Source organism: Panthera tigris, chromosome A3 (assembly GCF_018350195.1).
Source record: "Panthera tigris isolate Pti1 chromosome A3, P.tigris_Pti1_mat1.1, whole genome shotgun sequence".
NCBI classification, from domain to species: Eukaryota; Metazoa; Chordata; class Mammalia; order Carnivora; family Felidae; genus Panthera; species Panthera tigris.
Genome location: NC_056662.1, coordinates 50920794 through 50937482, shown reverse-complemented (window position 1 = coordinate 50937482; position 16689 = coordinate 50920794). Strand labels below are relative to the sequence as shown.

The 16689-nt window shown below is 48.8% G+C and overlaps 1 protein-coding gene across 2 annotated transcripts in view; it reads left to right on the top strand.

The window, feature by feature from the left end:
- The window catches only part of SH3RF3 (SH3 domain containing ring finger 3), a 372049-nt gene that overhangs the window by 246190 nt on the left and 109170 nt on the right, over window positions 1-16689 (top strand). The gene's annotated exons all lie outside the window — the stretch shown is intronic.

Here is a 16689-nt window from a genome sequence, read left to right as displayed (position 1 = left end):
ACCATGCTACAATACGCTGCCTTTCCTCGGCTTTTCACATTCCTTTCCTGTCTCTTCACTTCTACCTTTCCATTTGGGGTAGCCTGGGCCAGTGGCTCAGAAACTTCAGTGAACATTAGAATCATCTGAACACTCCGGGTCGCAGTCCCAGAGAGCTTTATGCAGCAGGTCTGGGTGGGCCCAAGTCTAAGATAGAACTTAGGGAAGAAACTTGTTTTGTTAGATTCCACTTAGTCCTAAGGGTGGGCCTTGGCCATCAATGGGGGAGCCACCCACCCAGGCAGAGTCCTGCTTATGAAGCCCCCTCTTCCCCTTGGGCAGGCCATGGTGGTGGTAGCTATTTTTCAGATGTGATGGTGAAAGCATATTTAGCTGTGGAGAGATTTAACTCTGGGTGTTAATAAGGTGACAGTGGAATATTTCTTGGCTGAGGTTCAGGGCCTGTGTTTAGTGCAGAAGGAACAGCATGTCTGGTTGTACAGCTGGAAGCAAACACATCCATCTGGAGTCACTGGGGTCATCGGGGGACTCGGGCGTCTTCCTCCCAGAGCTGACCAAGCTTTAGTGGAGAGATCTGCCAGGCTGGTCCAAGCTGCTGCCTCACCATTAGTTCAGAAATTTGACAATGAATTATTACCAAAATTGACCCTGTGTGCCAGTTGGAAAATACCTCACATGTCATTATACAGCTCTTTCCTCTTACCTTTTATTATTGCTTCCTGTTTGGAAAAGAAGGGATATAAAGTTTTTGGTGGCCTAGACATTTTTAAGATTCAGGTAGAACGCTCAAACGGTGCATGTGCATATTGAGAGACTTTCTATATCTACCGCAATTCAACCGATTATTACAAAATGAGAAAATGTGGCTAATTCTGGCTTCATCTTATTTCTGCTTGACTTACTCAGAGAAACTCAAAGCTATTCTCTGTTACTTTTATTTCTTTCAAATATTCAAAGTGAGAGCAATTAAGAATTACAGTTTGAAGCTACTGAGGACTCTCCTTCTGTTGCAAGCAGGGACAAAGACTTGGTTTGTTGACCACACTTTCCCAGATGTCTCTGTTTTCAGTGATTTTCCTGCCTGCCTCCCTGCCCATAGACCCTCAGCACACTGCAGAGCTATGTTGGCCTTTTTGGGAAACCATCTTAATGAGATCCTAGAGGTGTCCAAGTTTCCATAAACACTTGTACTCCGGGCTCGCCCCTCGTAGATGAAGGCAGCCTATCCTGTGTGCCACTGCCCTGCTGGGAGAAGTACACTGGCCGGTGTCTCCAAGGAGAGTGAATGCAGCCACGTTCAGTTTGGGCAACTTCACCTGTAAAATAGAGATACACCTGCCAATGCCAGAGTGGTTGTCAAGAGCTGGAGATTTGTTTGTTCCTTCTGCATTAGGTTTCTGTGAGCACGTCTTAGCCCTTGGCTGAAATGGCATGTTTCGACTACTATGGCACTGTGTGGATTATACCTTTCAGACCACCATTTGTTTCCTCATTCACCCATCCCTTCATTCATTCATGTATTCATGGAGCACCTGCCATGTGCCAGGCCCTGGAGATGCAGCTGATAGCACAGCAGAAGAGAAACGTCTTGAAACCCACGTTGTAGCGGGAGAAGACAAATAGTAGAGAAAAACAAATTCTAGAGGGTAGTATATTCTCTATGGAGAAAAATAAAGCTGACAAAGGAGGGGAGCGAAGTGAGGTAGAGGGGTCTGTAATTTTAATTAGCATGTTTGGAAGGCCCCAGTGAGGAAGCGATCTCTGAGTGAGCAGTTCAGGTTCCAGGTGGTGGCCTAAGCTGGCTCATGACTGAGGGGTAGTGGTGGCCAGAGTGACAGACCAGTCCAAGTAGGGTGAGGTGGAGCAGGCAGTGGGAGGCAGACTTTACAGGGTCTCGGAGGCCACTTTGAGGATGTTGCTGTTTGCTGTGAGTAGGTGAGTCTGAGTTTGGGTCCATCTCTCCCCTAGACCCTCCTGCTGCTCATTACACACAACCTTTATCCCCAAGTCCACTGACTCTCCCTGACCATGTCCTTGTCATTCACAAGCCCATCCCTGCTTTGATCTAGGAAGCTTTGTTAGTGTAACATGAATGTCGAAAGAACCTTCTCAACTAAAAGGTTTTAAGTTGCAATGGTTAGACCCCATGGGCTCTTGGGCCCCTTAGTACATGGAATGCTACCTCTCACCCTCTCCCAGACAGTCTGCACTCTAAGGTGATGTCTCTAAGAGTCATCTCACACAGTGACCAGAACCATCCCCAAGGTAAGTTGGGTGGCCTCACTCCTGATAGGCCTCCTGTGGAGCCTGTAACTCTTAGAATCAATCCAGACTCCTCACCACAGTCTGCAGACCCACCAGGCCTCACCCCTGCCCTGCTCACTGCCCTGCTGCCCCTTCCTGCCTTGGCATCAAGCAGAGTCACAGCACCAATCCACTGGGCTCAGCCCCACTCTGTCACCTACCAAACTTCCCCCTCCTTGGCCTCTAGTTTCCTCATCTGTATTCTGGGCATAATACACTCACCATAATACACTGTATTCTGGGCATAATACACTGAGCATAATGCCCTCACTGGGCATAATACACTTGCCTACCTCACTGGGCTCTGGTGAGGATTAAGTCAGTAATATAAGTAAAGTGCATACAGCACTGGCTGGCACAGAGTGAGACCTAGGAGTTAGAAAATAACATTACCTTTCACATTATTGTTAGACCCCCCTATGTAGAGAGCAGGAAGAGGAAGCAGACAAGGTCTTATTGCAAAATTGTGTTACTGTTAGTGTATTGTGTTTCGGTCCTATCATATGAATAAGGAAAAACAACTTCAATGCCTTAAAAAATTATTTGGAATAGTCTTCTCTTTCATTCGGAGTAAAGGAAGATAGTCATTTGGAGAATGGGTATCCATGGACTGGATTATCCATTGTCTGGAACACTCAAGTTTTCAGAAAAGGGTTAACAGAATCTAAGGTCAATACTTTAATGTGGGAGCAGCAGGGTAGCACAGGCCCTTGGGGGACTGCACCGATCAGTCACCTGCAGAGCAGGCGGCTCCAATCCCAGAGCTGCACTGGAGGCACCCCAGCCTTCCCAGCGTACTCCCTGTGCAGGATCCCTGTCCTGTGCAGGCTGGGAGCTGGGTGCATGCTCACCAATCAAGAAGCCAGGCCCAGCATCAGGTACGGAAGAATAATCCCCAGGGGGCCAATTAACGCTTCTATAAACCTTTTTGTGTTCAGAAGGGGGATGAATGCTTAGTTGAAACTCTGCCCTTGTTTGCATTTCTCACTGCTGAATTGGTAACACAGTTCATATGTTAACGTGTTCTTAAATATATAAATTTTGGGGAGAATTTGTTGTGTTATCATTGGGTTTTTCTGTCATAGTAAGTGTTCGCCTCCTGTTCTTGGATCCAGCTGAGAAAAAGATGAGTGTCTGAGAGATGGAAGTTGAAAGGTTAACTTCATTATAGCTAAATGTAAGAACGTACATCAGATCTGGAGGTAAGGGAACCTGCTAGTTCCTCGGCCTCCAAGCTAGACCTTGGGACCTCCACCCACCAGCATGGAGACTGAAAAGCCAACACCCCTGCCTAGAATTGCTGCTCCCACCCCCAGAGCCTACAGCTTCAGAACAGAGTACCTCCACCTAGTCCCTGTAGATGGACCAGTGACACTGGATATCTCCATCTGCTAGAGACGCACACTGAGCAGTCACAGAAGAAATTACATGGTTTCTGCAATTTGCTTTAAAATACTCCAGAAAATCAGGAGAGGGGGCAGGCCTCACAAGAAACAGAAACAGCAGAATGGTGGTGGTTGCTAGAACTGGATGATGGGGTTTCATCCTTCAACTTTTATGTCTGTTAAAAAGTTAAATGCTGTGTCAGACCTGCCTTCCCAGCAGTCAGACGGGGAGGAGACAGGAGCAGAGGCCAGGCAAGTGTGCCATCCCAGTGCAGCGTTGGCACATTTTTTTCTCAACTCTAATTTGTAAGGCAGAAGCAGTCAGAAACAACAGGTAAGCTGGTGTGACTGTGTCCCCAAACTACATACAGCAGCAAGCAGTAGCTGGACTTGGCCTATGGGGCTGGTTTGCTGGCCTCTGCTCCATCCTCTGTTTAACCTCTCTAGGTTTCCATTTTCCTTTCATTTTGATTCCTTTCCACCCTTTGAGCCTCTGATGCCCTCTTGGCAGCCTCCCACGGGAACACTGCCAGAAGAAGCTCCCTAAAGGCTGTGTAGTGTGACAGCCAGGTCTGTGTTCCCATATCAAGACACCACGCAGATAGGGCTGGAAGCTAAGCCATCAAGGAGGAGGGAACCTTTGCTAGCCCTTCCCTGAAATGTCCTGCTCCTAAGAAATAATTGCATCTCACTCAACTAAAAAGCACCTAAGTCTTTTATGGCACCTTGCCCATTTTTTACAAAATGGAAAAAATATGATAGTGCCACAACTCATGAAATCTCACCATAGGTTGATCAATAATCCAGCCTAATCTTGTCTTTTGTTTTGTTTTTAATCACTTTGTGATTATAAAAATAATACCAGGCTATTGTTCAAAACAGGGAAATTCAGAAAGATAGAAGCAAGGAAATTAAGATCCCCTATAATCCTACCAGTAAATATAAATATGCGTGTAGGAAAAAAATGAAATGTTGTGAGCATATTATTTTATTTCCTTTATTCTTTTCTATGTATAAATATACATATATTGTGAACAAGTCTGGGATTATGCTACATCAGTATTTCCATCTTACTTTTTTCATTAAATTGTGAGAATTTTCCACTGATGTTGTGGCAATAGCTTCAAAGCCCGTTGGCCCTATAGTCTGCTGTCAGCCCAGTAGTCAGGGAATCCTGTTGCATGCATATCAGATGTCTCTCTGCTGCTTTAGACCTCCCCCATCTCACTCAGAGGAGAGCCAGGACTGCCCCACTGATCCTTGTCATCTCTGACCTCATTTCTACCCATAAGTCTGCTCCAGTCATCCTGGCTTCCGTCTTCCTCCTCAGACACTCCAGCCCCACTCCCACCCCAGGGCCTTTGCACCTGCGGTTCCCATGCCCATCACATTTCCCCTCAGTGTCAACATTGCTATCCTCCTTCAGGTGTTATATCGGAGGTTTTCTTCACCCTCCCCACCCACCATGCCTTCTCTCCTATTTCTTTCTCCATATACTCCTCACCATCCAACATACTAAATATACCTATGTGTTTACTTGTTTATTGGCTGGGTCTCCATGAAGGCAGGGGTTTTATCTGTTTTTTTTTCACTGATGCCAAGCAAAACCCCCCTCATGCAGCAGGCGTCTAATACATGTGTGCTCAGTAATCAGATCCCCTTCTTATGTAGCACCAAACCCAGGTGGCTTGGGTGTCTCTCCTCCCCCAGTCAGTCCATCTAGGCATGTCCCCCACTGCCTACTGACCCAGGAGTCTCCAACAGCCCTGCCCAGATCTTCCTCAAAACTTCTGTACCAGCTCCACAGAGCTACCTGTTCCCTGTTCAGGAGTCTACAGAGGCTTCAGGTCACAATTCTCACTGCCATTTGGCCTGAAATTCCTATGACATGAGCACTGACTTGAGCTCAGCACAGCACAGCTTGACACAGCACATAAACACACACGTGTGTTTGTATTCCTGCCTGTGCCTCTCCCCTACCTTCAAATACTCATGTCACTTTTGGCCGCTGCCTGTAACCATTGAAATTAAGTTCCTTCCTCACTTATACCAATCTTTCTCTAATTGATCTTTCATTCAGTTTGCATTTATAAATTCCAAATATTCTTATACCCCTTTTGTGACTGTGAAATATATCCCTAAGGAAAGGTCTTTCCGTGAAAAAGCTTCCCCAGCCACATGTTTCTGTGTACAGCTCACACATGACAGCCAGTGGGTGACTGATGTGAACCAAGTGGGCTGTAACTGGGAGCTCAGGCCCCGGGTTCACAAGAATGTTTGGCGTGCTAGCTCCAGCACTCCCTCTTCTCTTAGCCACTGGGTGGGCGTGTGCAAAGTGGGGTGTGAATTTCACCTCCCCAGAGGGGTTGATAAGGGCATAGGTCAAAGTGCAGACCACAGTATTTAGATCATACTCAATAAGTAGATGTTATTGCATACAAATGCTCATGTTAGCTGTATACTTTCATTGACTAGGTGTTTGTTGAGCACCTATTGCGTGCCTGGCACAAAGCTCATTAACCATCTGTTAAGTGAGATGAATGTTTACAAGAGGAAGAAGTAGTCTCTAAATTTCAAAACTCTGTATCGGCTCTCAGATCTTGATGGTCTTGTTACAGAGATTGCCCTGAGATCAAGAGAGAGAGAGAGAGAGAGAGGGAGAGAGAGAGACAAGGACAGAGACAGAAAGAGAGGGAGGGTGGGGGAGGAGATACATGCTATCTGGAGGCTTTGTAAATGGTTGAAGCCTGTTTAAAATTGGTGAGAAGGGGCACCTAGGTGGCTCAGTTGGTTGAGCGGCTGACTTCGGCTCAGGTCATGATCTCATGGTATGTGGGTTTGAGCCCTGCTTCGGGCTCTGTGCTTACAGCTCAGAGCCTAGATCTTGCTTTGGATTCTGTGTCTCCCTCTCCCTCTGCCCCTCCCCTGCTCGTGCTCTCTCTCTCTCTCTCAAAAATAAATAAACATTAAAAAAAAAAAATTAAAGTGGTGAGGAAGTAGCAGTCAGAATGTAAAGGCTGCAGCAGAATAATTCAGTGATGGCCGGTCCCGTCTTCCATTTCTCAGTCCCTTGCCACACTGGGAGCTTGCTGCAGCATCCTGGATCTCTTGGCCACATAGATTCTGTTCTTTGCCCTTGGGAGTTGATTTCCAGTCCCAGAGATGTTCCATGTAGGGCAGGGCCCCACTTTGGATACATAGGCACCCAAGCTCTGTCAGATAGGGCCATCAGTGCCTCCCTTGTGGCCATAAACCCATGCACAGCTGGTGTGTGTGTTCAAGGATGCGTGTTGCCAGAGGGGACTAGAAAGGTTTGGATGGATTCAGAGGCAAGCGGTGTTTCTAAACCTGTGTCCTCTGCAGGAAGCCTGTGGTGCCTGGGGTGCCCCCAGAAAGGCTCTCTGGATGTCCTTAGAGAGCACCATGTGGCAGTCCTGGGTGCCACACCACACCTTCAACCTGTGCAGATGGGGGAAGGAGGACTTTTATTTCTTGATGGGGAGATAGTTCTCTGTTCCCCTTGATGCCAGTGGCTTTCAATGTTTTTAGATTGTGACTCACAATGAGAAATGCATTTTACATCCTGACCTGGAGTATACAGTGGTGTGTATGTTGAAACTAAACCAATGTGTCCTGGAACTACTTTTACCCTTAGTGCATGTGATGCATTCTGGTATTTTCTGTTTTAATCTGATTCATCTTTTAAAAAATACTGATCAGGGCCCACTAAATTGATAGTTTAAAAACCACTACTCTTAGCGAGAGACCTTCAAAGTAGGGCACATGAAGCTCTGTAAGGAAAGGAAATATTAGAACTTTTTTCAAATTTATTATTTAAATTTTTTGAGTTATAAGTTTCAGTTTCGATTATGTGTATGTTTTATGGTGTATATAATATAGTGGTAGACTAGAAAATAGATGTAATTTACTGGAGCTGTGTGCCCAGAAATTCTTTACTGCCGGGGATAAAGGTTACAGGGCCCTTGACTGGTTCACTGTGCTGGTCTGGCCCTGGGACCCATTAGTGAAGCTGCCACCTGCCTTCTGAATTCTGGGCCAGCCCCATCTCTTTATGGTTCCCTCCTCCTCCTTTCTTAGCTGCCTCAGATCTGTGACTTCTGTGAGATTATTTACTCCGGTGCTGGTCTAAAATGGTCAGAAACGCATGTGCAAGCACACCCCAGGCAGGGCGCTCTCCTGGAACTGGAGCATCTCTGCAGGAGGCCATATGTGCCCCTGCTGGGACAGTTAGAGGTCTTGCCACCAACCCAGCAGAGAGACGTCCCCATGGGGGCTTCTTGCAGAAAACAGAGAATAAATGGTGCCTTTGTGTTCCTCTCCTCAGTTTGAAAACAACCATTTTTTTTTTCCTTTTAAGTTTTATCTTCAGGAAGAATTATGACAGAGTCCCTACACTGATCACAAAACTTCCAATAAATGGTCCTTTTGCTTACAGGACATATACTACTAAGGTGCTTTCATAACTGTTAGCTGCTTATGAGTTTTTTTCTGAGTTTTGCACATTCTTAACGACTGAGTGAAGTTTCGTTTTCTTACTTTAATTTATCAGACTCTTCTTGGAATCTTCCTTTTTGTGGGGGCTTTGCTCCCAAATCAAGAGTGTAATTGCTGGCACAGGCAGGGAACATAACCCACTATTAAGAGGCTGAATTCAAAGAATGGGAAGCCTCATTCCCTGTGGTAATTGGGGTGAGTGCCCAAGAAGGAAGGGATGACAACTTGGGGCAGAGGCTGAGGGGGAAGGAGTGGGGTGTGTAGTTTCTGTGCAGTGGAGGGACCCGCTTACCAAGTAGGGACACACTGATTTTCTATCTCGGGGCAACTTGGGAGGTGTACATGGGCATGGTAGTGGCAGTGAGGTTATTGCCTGGGCTTACTGCCATGTTGCAGGTGTCTGTAGAGGACCAGGGGCCCCTCTGACCTCAGGAAGGTGCTGTCAGGGCAGCATAGCAGCCACAGACAAAGTGAATGTCACTATGGTCTGCGAGAGGGTGGGGCAGATTTGCCAAAACAGTCCTCAGTTAGCTCAGCTGCCCCTACCCTGAGCTGCTAGCCCATGGAGGCATATGAAACAGCCCCTGCTCTACAAGCTTTCCCAGGGACTGGCAGAATGGTGTAGTCCACCACTCACAGGAAGTGCCCTGGCTTTTGTCCAGTCCATGATAATGGGATGTTGAAATTAACACCATTCCCCACCCTTCACATTAATTCTTAGGATCATGTCTTTCAAAATCCTTGCCTGTGCTCAGTTTTTATATGCAAGATGAGGCCATTGTCTACACCTTTGTCTTAGTTGCTGCATATTTCTTGTTTTAAACCTCAGTTGTCTGAATAATGGCTTCAGTTCACCAGCTGACTTTGGCAACTACAGCCTCACCTGTCCACCTCAGCCATCTTGAGAAGGGAACATGAGAGAAGAGGATAGAAAAGAGGCAGCTGCCCTATGCGTGTGGGTCACATGCAGGAGTGCCAGTGGCCAGGGATAATGGCTTCCAGCACATCACCACAGCACTTACTCCCTCATAAAATGTTTAATTCTAAGGATGGGGACCCCCTTCAGGGTAAATAAGCCTCTCCTGTAGCAGGTGCACAACAGATATTGTTCAGCATATGGGAGAATGTCTGTCCAGAGTGTTGGCACATGGTATTACAGATGTCTAGAGTTCAATGTTCCTGGTAAAAAAGTTCGGCATTGTTAACAGGCCTGTGAAGTCACTGCCCATTTGAAATAAATAAGAAGGGAACAGAAATAGCCTCCCACCTTTGATGACTGCAGCTGGGGTCCTCCTAGTGTGAGAATTTGCCTGACCTAATTTCCATGCTCCCAAAAAGTTCTGGTTTTTAAAGAACGATTTGAATCTCTAAAATGAACCCAACCTCCTCTAATGGCCAAATGCATAGATACACCTCAATAACTATAACAATTTTTTAATGCAAGGATGTATCCATACCAGAAAAGCATCCCCACACTCTGTGGTGAAAAGTGAACGATGGTAGATCCAGTGAGCTGTGTTAGAAAGGGTGTGAGCAATTGTGATCCTGCTGCTTGTTAACTGTGTGATTCAGAACAAGACACTTAAACTTTTATTTGGAGCCTTAGTTTTCTCATCTGTAAAATGGCCGTGTCGACCTTGGATGGTGGATACAAGGGTGAGACGAGCCTTGTGGAGATGAAGGTGGGTCTTGGATGTGCTTGGCTGGTGGTCATCACCAGGCCTCTTGCTTTGACCTGCTCAGTCAGTGGTCCAGAGCCCTCATTTTGGCAGCCTTTCTCATCAAAGGCCTGACCTGTATTCCAGACACAGCCTTTGGGGAGGAGGGTGAGGTGTGCCAGAGCTGAAAAGAAACCATTCTGTTCTCACCTGCCCCTACTGATGATTTAGCCTCGTAAAGAATGGAGTGTTTTACAAATAAGCACAGATCAAAATGCAGCCGGCCATCTCTGCCTGCCCACCTCAGTGAAGCAGGAGGCTCCTGAGATTTTTCCTAACAGAAGTTTCGGGTGGGTAAAGGCCATTCTTCATCCACTCCTGAGTTTGTGAAGCTCTCAGGAATAATAGGCCAACTACCAGGCATGGTGACCTATGGTCTACTGAGCCCACCAGGGGTGGGAGCAGTGCATTAAAGGCAAATGCCAAGCAAAAGCTGCTGTTTCTGGCCATGTGGCTCTTTTGTGGGGAGAGTGCTTCATTGTGAAGCCAAGGTTGCAAAGCAGTCTGTGTTCTAGTCAAAGAGGGTCTGGTGGGAGCAACAGCGATATCTCCTGGGAGTTTGTAGACATGCAGAAACTTGGGTGCCATCCCAGATCTATCGAACCAAAATGCGCGTCTTTAAAAAGCACCCCCCGCCCCGGTTATTCACCCCACACTGAAGTATAAGCTTTATCAGAGCAGCCTCTCTTGTTCCCTACAGCATCCCGGCACCTAGGAGCTCAGGACAGGCAGGTGCTCAGAAACTATCTGTTGTGTGCATGCATTGATTGGTGGCCTTTGTTTTAAATTGTGACGGCTGCCTTCCAGCATGATCACCTCTTTGGTTTCCTGGATTTCTGAGAGAGGGAAGACATTTCCCTCCCTCGGGTCTTCATCACAAGCCCCTTGCTCCATGCTGTCGATGTGTTGAGGCCGTACTTCCTACCTCTGGGTTAGGATGGAGGGGTTTCTCTGTTCTTTTGCTTGAGCAAGGAACCCTTCACCCATTGTCCTTCCTTTCATGTTACATCTGATATCAGCTTGTATGTCTGGTTTTCCAATCCTATTCTCTCTTTAAAAAAAATGCTTCCCACAGTATACTTCAGTATAAAGTCCTCTTGATTAGAACTGGTGATTTCTGGGTAACCATGCTCTGCCCAGGCCCCCATCTCTGGCACTTTCCTGGACCAAGTGCCAAAGTCCATTGCTAGTCTTGGACTCACCAAAGGGCTCTCAGGGCTCATGTAAGCCTGCCGGTGAGAGCCTTCTTTACTTAACCTGGTCCCCAAATTCACATGCAGCTAGAATTCCACCACTGACTCTAAGAGGCCTTCCTATGGAATTTTTTGAACAATGGAAAGAAGAGACCCTTCAGTTCTTACATTTGCAGGTGTTTCTGTGGCTGGAGGGAAGAGTGGTATGGAGGAAGACCACATCTGAGCTGACAAAGTTGGTGAGGAAGCATCCTGGGAAGAGGGTCCTAAGCCACAGGAGGATGTACAGTCTGTGATGGGGGTGCGGCTCTGGCTGACTGGTATGTCCCACCCTCAAGACTGGACTCCATGAAGAGGAAATGTGTATGGTGGTTAAGCATTTGGATTTGGGCTGGCTCCTGTAGAGGGCCTCCCGCAGAGCAGGAAGGGGCAGGCCTGCCATGGGTGCCCTCTTTTCCAGGTGCCAGTGACTGTCCTCATGATACGTGAGCAGACCCATCAAGGCTTACACGTGTTGGTGCCACTACTTTGTTTCCATTTTGTATGGAATTTGGAAATATCTTCTATTCCCATCCCAAACCAGTCAAAATGGGAATTATTGGGTACATTGGCTAACCACCGATTTTGGGGGGGGGGTGTGGATGAAAACAGTGCAGTCTATGCCTGTGTATTCCTATCTCTGTAGGTTGGAGAAATAGATGAGGTGACCAGCCACATGCAGATGGAGAAGCAGAGCTCTTTCATTTCCAGATGAGCATCTTGGAGTGGGGGACTCGGAAGGGAGCAGGGAGCAATCTTCGGGCACAATCCCAGGAAGCACTCATTGTCCACACACACCACCCTTCACAGCTACTCACAGAGTGTTCTAGCATTCTGATTGTGCGGGGGAGCGAGGGGGCTGACTTCAGTGTTCACCCCCTCTTTGGCCCTCCCCTAGGACCCCCAGTAACCAGGCAGGATCCTATAGGTCGACAAGGCAGGCCGCAGCACCTGCTCAGGGGAGGGCAGAGCCATCGATTTCTTGCAGTGTGGAGGGTACAGGCAGGCCAGCAGACACTGCCCCCGCTTGGGAGTCTGAGGAAATGGGAAATCGTGGCTGTACCTAAGGGGTTTGATGCAGGAGCTACTGTCCCGGGCAGATGCTGGCAGGTGAGGGTGTCCTGCGATAATGGCCCCATGTGGACTGGGATGGCATTGGTGGCATTGGTGGCACTAGCACCTGAGCACCTCGTGACATGACTAATTGGAGCTTATTGGGAAGATGCTGGCAGCTCCCCCCAACACTGAGCTTTGCCTCCTGGACCAGGTCACCCAGCTGCAGCAATCAGTGTGGCCTCTGCCAGTGCATAGTCTGCTGGCCACTGCACTAAGCCTTGTAAGCCAGGCTGTCCAGTTGAGGGTGGCCAAGTACTGGTTAATCCTATGTATATATGGATACAAAAAGAAGCCACTTGTCACAAAAGCAAAGATTCAGTAAAGAAGATAAATCTGAACTGTCTCTCTTCATCAGGAGGGTCTTTCATTGGTACATCCCTTGCCTACTGCAGAGATGTCAGGGACCCTAAGGCTGCTGGTGACGTGTGGAGAACTCACCACTTGGAAGTAGCCCTCCCCGCTCCTTCAGCTTACTAAGAACCCCTATCTTTGATGGACATTTATCGGCCCTCCCTTTCAGTGCCTACAGTGGGCGTGAGTGAGAGAGGCATGCTACCCCCACACCCTAGTCGCCATCAAGAAGGAGGGCAGCATGGTTGGCTGTGAGCAGCCTGTTAGGCAGACGTCTTGAGGACCGGCCAGCATTGGGATGAGCCATACAGCTGCTGGTGAGCAGGGTACTGCCAGGGCCAGCCCCTGCGGTGCTGCTGGCTGTGACATCACCTCACATCATGGCTCTGTGTGTTTAGGACGTGCACCCACCTGCTCTGTCAGTGCCCGGATATCCTGGAGTTTCTAATACTTAGCAGAGTCATGGGGCAGCTAAATGAGACACTCCAGATCAGCTGCTCTGGGGAAGAACAGAGTTATTTTAGCCCAGCCTTGGGCATTATTGGTGCCATTATGTCTGCATAATAACATGCTACATGGAGACACATGGCAGAAAGGGTTGAGGCTGTGCTCTGATGCTGGTAAATGAAAGTCATTGTCTCTGGTACTTCCTGTTTCTCTGTGTTCCTCTTGGCCCTTCAGCATGGGTGCAGAACGCTGGACTCCAGGAGGCCAACCCCGTGGAGGGCCATGGAAGGCAGCAGCCACTGGTTTGCTCTGTGAGCTAACACTGTTGAGGAAGCAAATGAATAAAGTCATAAAATAGAGCAAAAACAGCTGAGCCTGGTTGGACGAGACATTTCAAAGGAAATAATCCTGGATTTAGATCACACATTTTGGGGCCTACAGTGAGTTTTTTAAAACCTCCCTCTGAAAGGCAGGTATTCGTAATGGAAATGCTGACAGGCCTGCGGCCCTGCTCCTGGGCTGTCTGTAGGCAGCCAGACATCCACCGCTGCTGCTTGTGTGATCTACTCGGCATTGTGGACATGAAGCATCCCCTGCTCTGACTGTTTAAATTCAGTGGGGCTTTTTTTTTTTTTAACTCATCAAGATGCTACCAGCTGCAAACCCTAGTAGTGTGTGCTGAGGGAGAGCCTAGTGATTTCCTCCGCCATCCCAGGGCTGGGGGTTTCCTAACCCAGGCCTGAAGTCAGTCTTCATGGCAGGTGGGAACAGGCATGGCCTGTCTTTCTGACATGGCCCTCCCTCCCCTTGATCCAGCCCACATTCCAGGCTCAGCCTATGACATGCGTGTGGCTCCTGCACCAGGGACATGCAGATCCACAGCTGGTTCCAGTTTGCCTCCCCCTGCCTTTGAGGACCTCCCACCTTTGTGGATTTCCTGGATGTGCTCTTCCCAGCCCCTCCCCTACCCCCACTCCTATCTGAGCCCTCTGCAGCCACCAAGACCCTGCTCAGTTCTATTCTTCCCTGTGGGCTGCCCCCAGTGGCCTCTGCTGACTCACCTCTTCCCTAAACTGGCACCTCAGATTGCGCCTTACCATCAGCACTGAACTCTGCGCACTCCAGGTTCTTTACTTTGGCTTCACTTCAACCTTCTCTGTCCCCCACCTGTTTTGCAGCTGTGTTCATGTTCCAAGAGGGCCCTGTGTTCTGCCTCCTCCCCTGACCTCTCAGGCAGGAGACTCTCTCCCTCTGAAGTCCATTCAGCCTGGGAAGTGGCCCCGGTGCAGGGGAGGCTGTGCCCTGCCAGTGCATGAGGCAGGGGGGCACATGGGGTGCCATTTACACTCTGGGAGCTCCCTCCCTCGGGGCAGCAGAGCTGGACCAAAATGTGGAGAAGGGAGATTCGTCTTTGGTGTACCCCTTCCTCTTTCAGTGTTCCTTATCTCTGCCTTTGTGGCCCCTCTCTTGGACACCCTATGTCATAGTACATCCCTAGTGAAAGACTTGGTGGACAGTCCTGACCAAGCCAAGTCCTGTCCCAGGCCCTAACTAGGATATCGACTCTAGGGCGACCTCTGTCCCCATGGCACTCATGTGAGACCTACTGGGCCTAGCATGGGGTGGCTTGCTCTGCCTGGACACCCTGAAACTCTGGGCTCCAAGACCCTAAGGCTTTTTGGTCAGCTCAGCCCCACTGACCCCTGACATTCTGTCTGTTGTGGGAATGTTATCTGTACCTCCTGTGCATGGCTGACATCTGAAGCCCACCCCCACTGCATTGTGGCAGAACTGTGGGGACACCCTGCTGCCGGCATCTCAAATCCCAGGGGGTGGTGGGTCCCACTCAGCCTTCTGGATGGTCCGACACTGCACATTTTTCTTTCTGATCCTCCTTTCTCCTTTTCTAATTCTCTTTTCTAGTTTTATTGCAGTAACAAGGGCAACGTGCAGGAGCACATCCAGGGCACTATGCCACCGGTCAGCACTGGCCTGCCCGGGGATAGCTTGCCCATGAAAGCATCCTTCCCTCAACCCCTGCCCACATCTCATGAGCCACTGGAGACCTCTCCTTGCCCATCTCTCAGGGACAGGCACGCCTGTGCTTGCCTCAGTGGTCACACAGAAAAAACCCTGGCCGAGGCCCAAATCTTGAAGTAAATTTTATGAAAACTTCTTCAGAGTGGTGGGACCTTTTCACCTTTGAGACCATTAAGAAGAAATGGATGGGCTGGGGACATCACTGTCCACCTGCAAGAACACAGCAGGCTCCTGGCTATTTCCACCCGTTCTATGTCAGGCCAGAGAGGTGTGCTTGGAACACATTCAGAAAGCAGACTGGAGCTTGGCAGTGACCGTCCTCAGGGCCTTTGCCCCTAGGAATTACATAGAGCTAATGTCTATAGGCTGGAAATTTAGAATATGATATGTGGAGAGAAAGAAGGACTGAGCAGGCAGGGATGAAGCCCCAGCTGGCCTTGGAAAGCCAGCAGGAGCTCTGTCCTCTCTGCTCTCAGCCGCAGCCAGGATCCAGCCGTGTGCTGCTGCCTTATGGTCAAGAAGCTGGACTAGGGCACCCATGCCCACTGGTGTAGGTGTCTCTGTGGCTGCTGCTCCCCAGCACCAGCAGAGCTGCATCGTGCTAACAGAAGCCGTGTGTCAGGCCTGCCCAAGCCCATGACACCTGTAGCTGTTTCTGTTTGCTAAGGAGCAAGCAAAAAGCAAAGGCTTGTGTTCCTTTATGACTTACTGTGCACTTCCTGACCGTAGGTTCCCCAGAGGACTAGTTGGCATTGGCTCAATTTCTTATGCCACATATGAAAAGATGAGGAAAAAGGAATGGGATTTTACAGGCATTACCTAGCATAATGATACTTATTTAACCCACCTTGTGGAGATGCTCCCAAGCTGATTCTCATGTCATACCTTCTTCCTGGCCACTCTGTATACACAGTAACCTGCCCCCCATCCTTCATTCTTTCCATCAGTGCATGCTGCCCCATTAGTACAACTTTAGTTTGAGCCAAGTGCAGACCAAGAAGGAAGAGCTCCATTGTACACCTGGAATGAAAAACTTGCTCCAAGTGTGGAGTCAGGGGTCAAGTTGGCTCATAGAGGGTAACTGACCTGAGATCCTCAGGCCACCATGAGCACAGGGTCCCTCTGGGCTCAGGTGCCATAGCACAGCCCTGTGTCAGCTGGCATGGAGTGCTGACTCCCAGTTACCACCGGCTGCTCATGGAATCCAGCCCGTCCCACCTTTCCTGATGAGCACCACCCAGGATCCAACTTTGTCAAAGGCAAACTCTTCCCTGTAAAAGCCCCTTCTATTTTATGGAACGGGTCAGGAGATAAGGGAAGGAGCAGTACCTTACGGAATTGCTGAAAACAATACAGTATTGCCTCCTCATGCGCTGGGAGTCACATCAGCTCTGGGTCTTGACAGCCTGAGTGGAGGCTGCAAAGAGGTACTGCGGTGGAGGTACTGCAAAGAGCATCCATGCACAGTCACCAGCAGTTAAGAAGTGCATTCTGGTCATACACCTTGCATTTTCCTGCCAGCCTGGCCAGAACTGTGCAAGGCAGGCTGGAACCTGTTGCCGTAGGGAGTGTGGGGTGCAT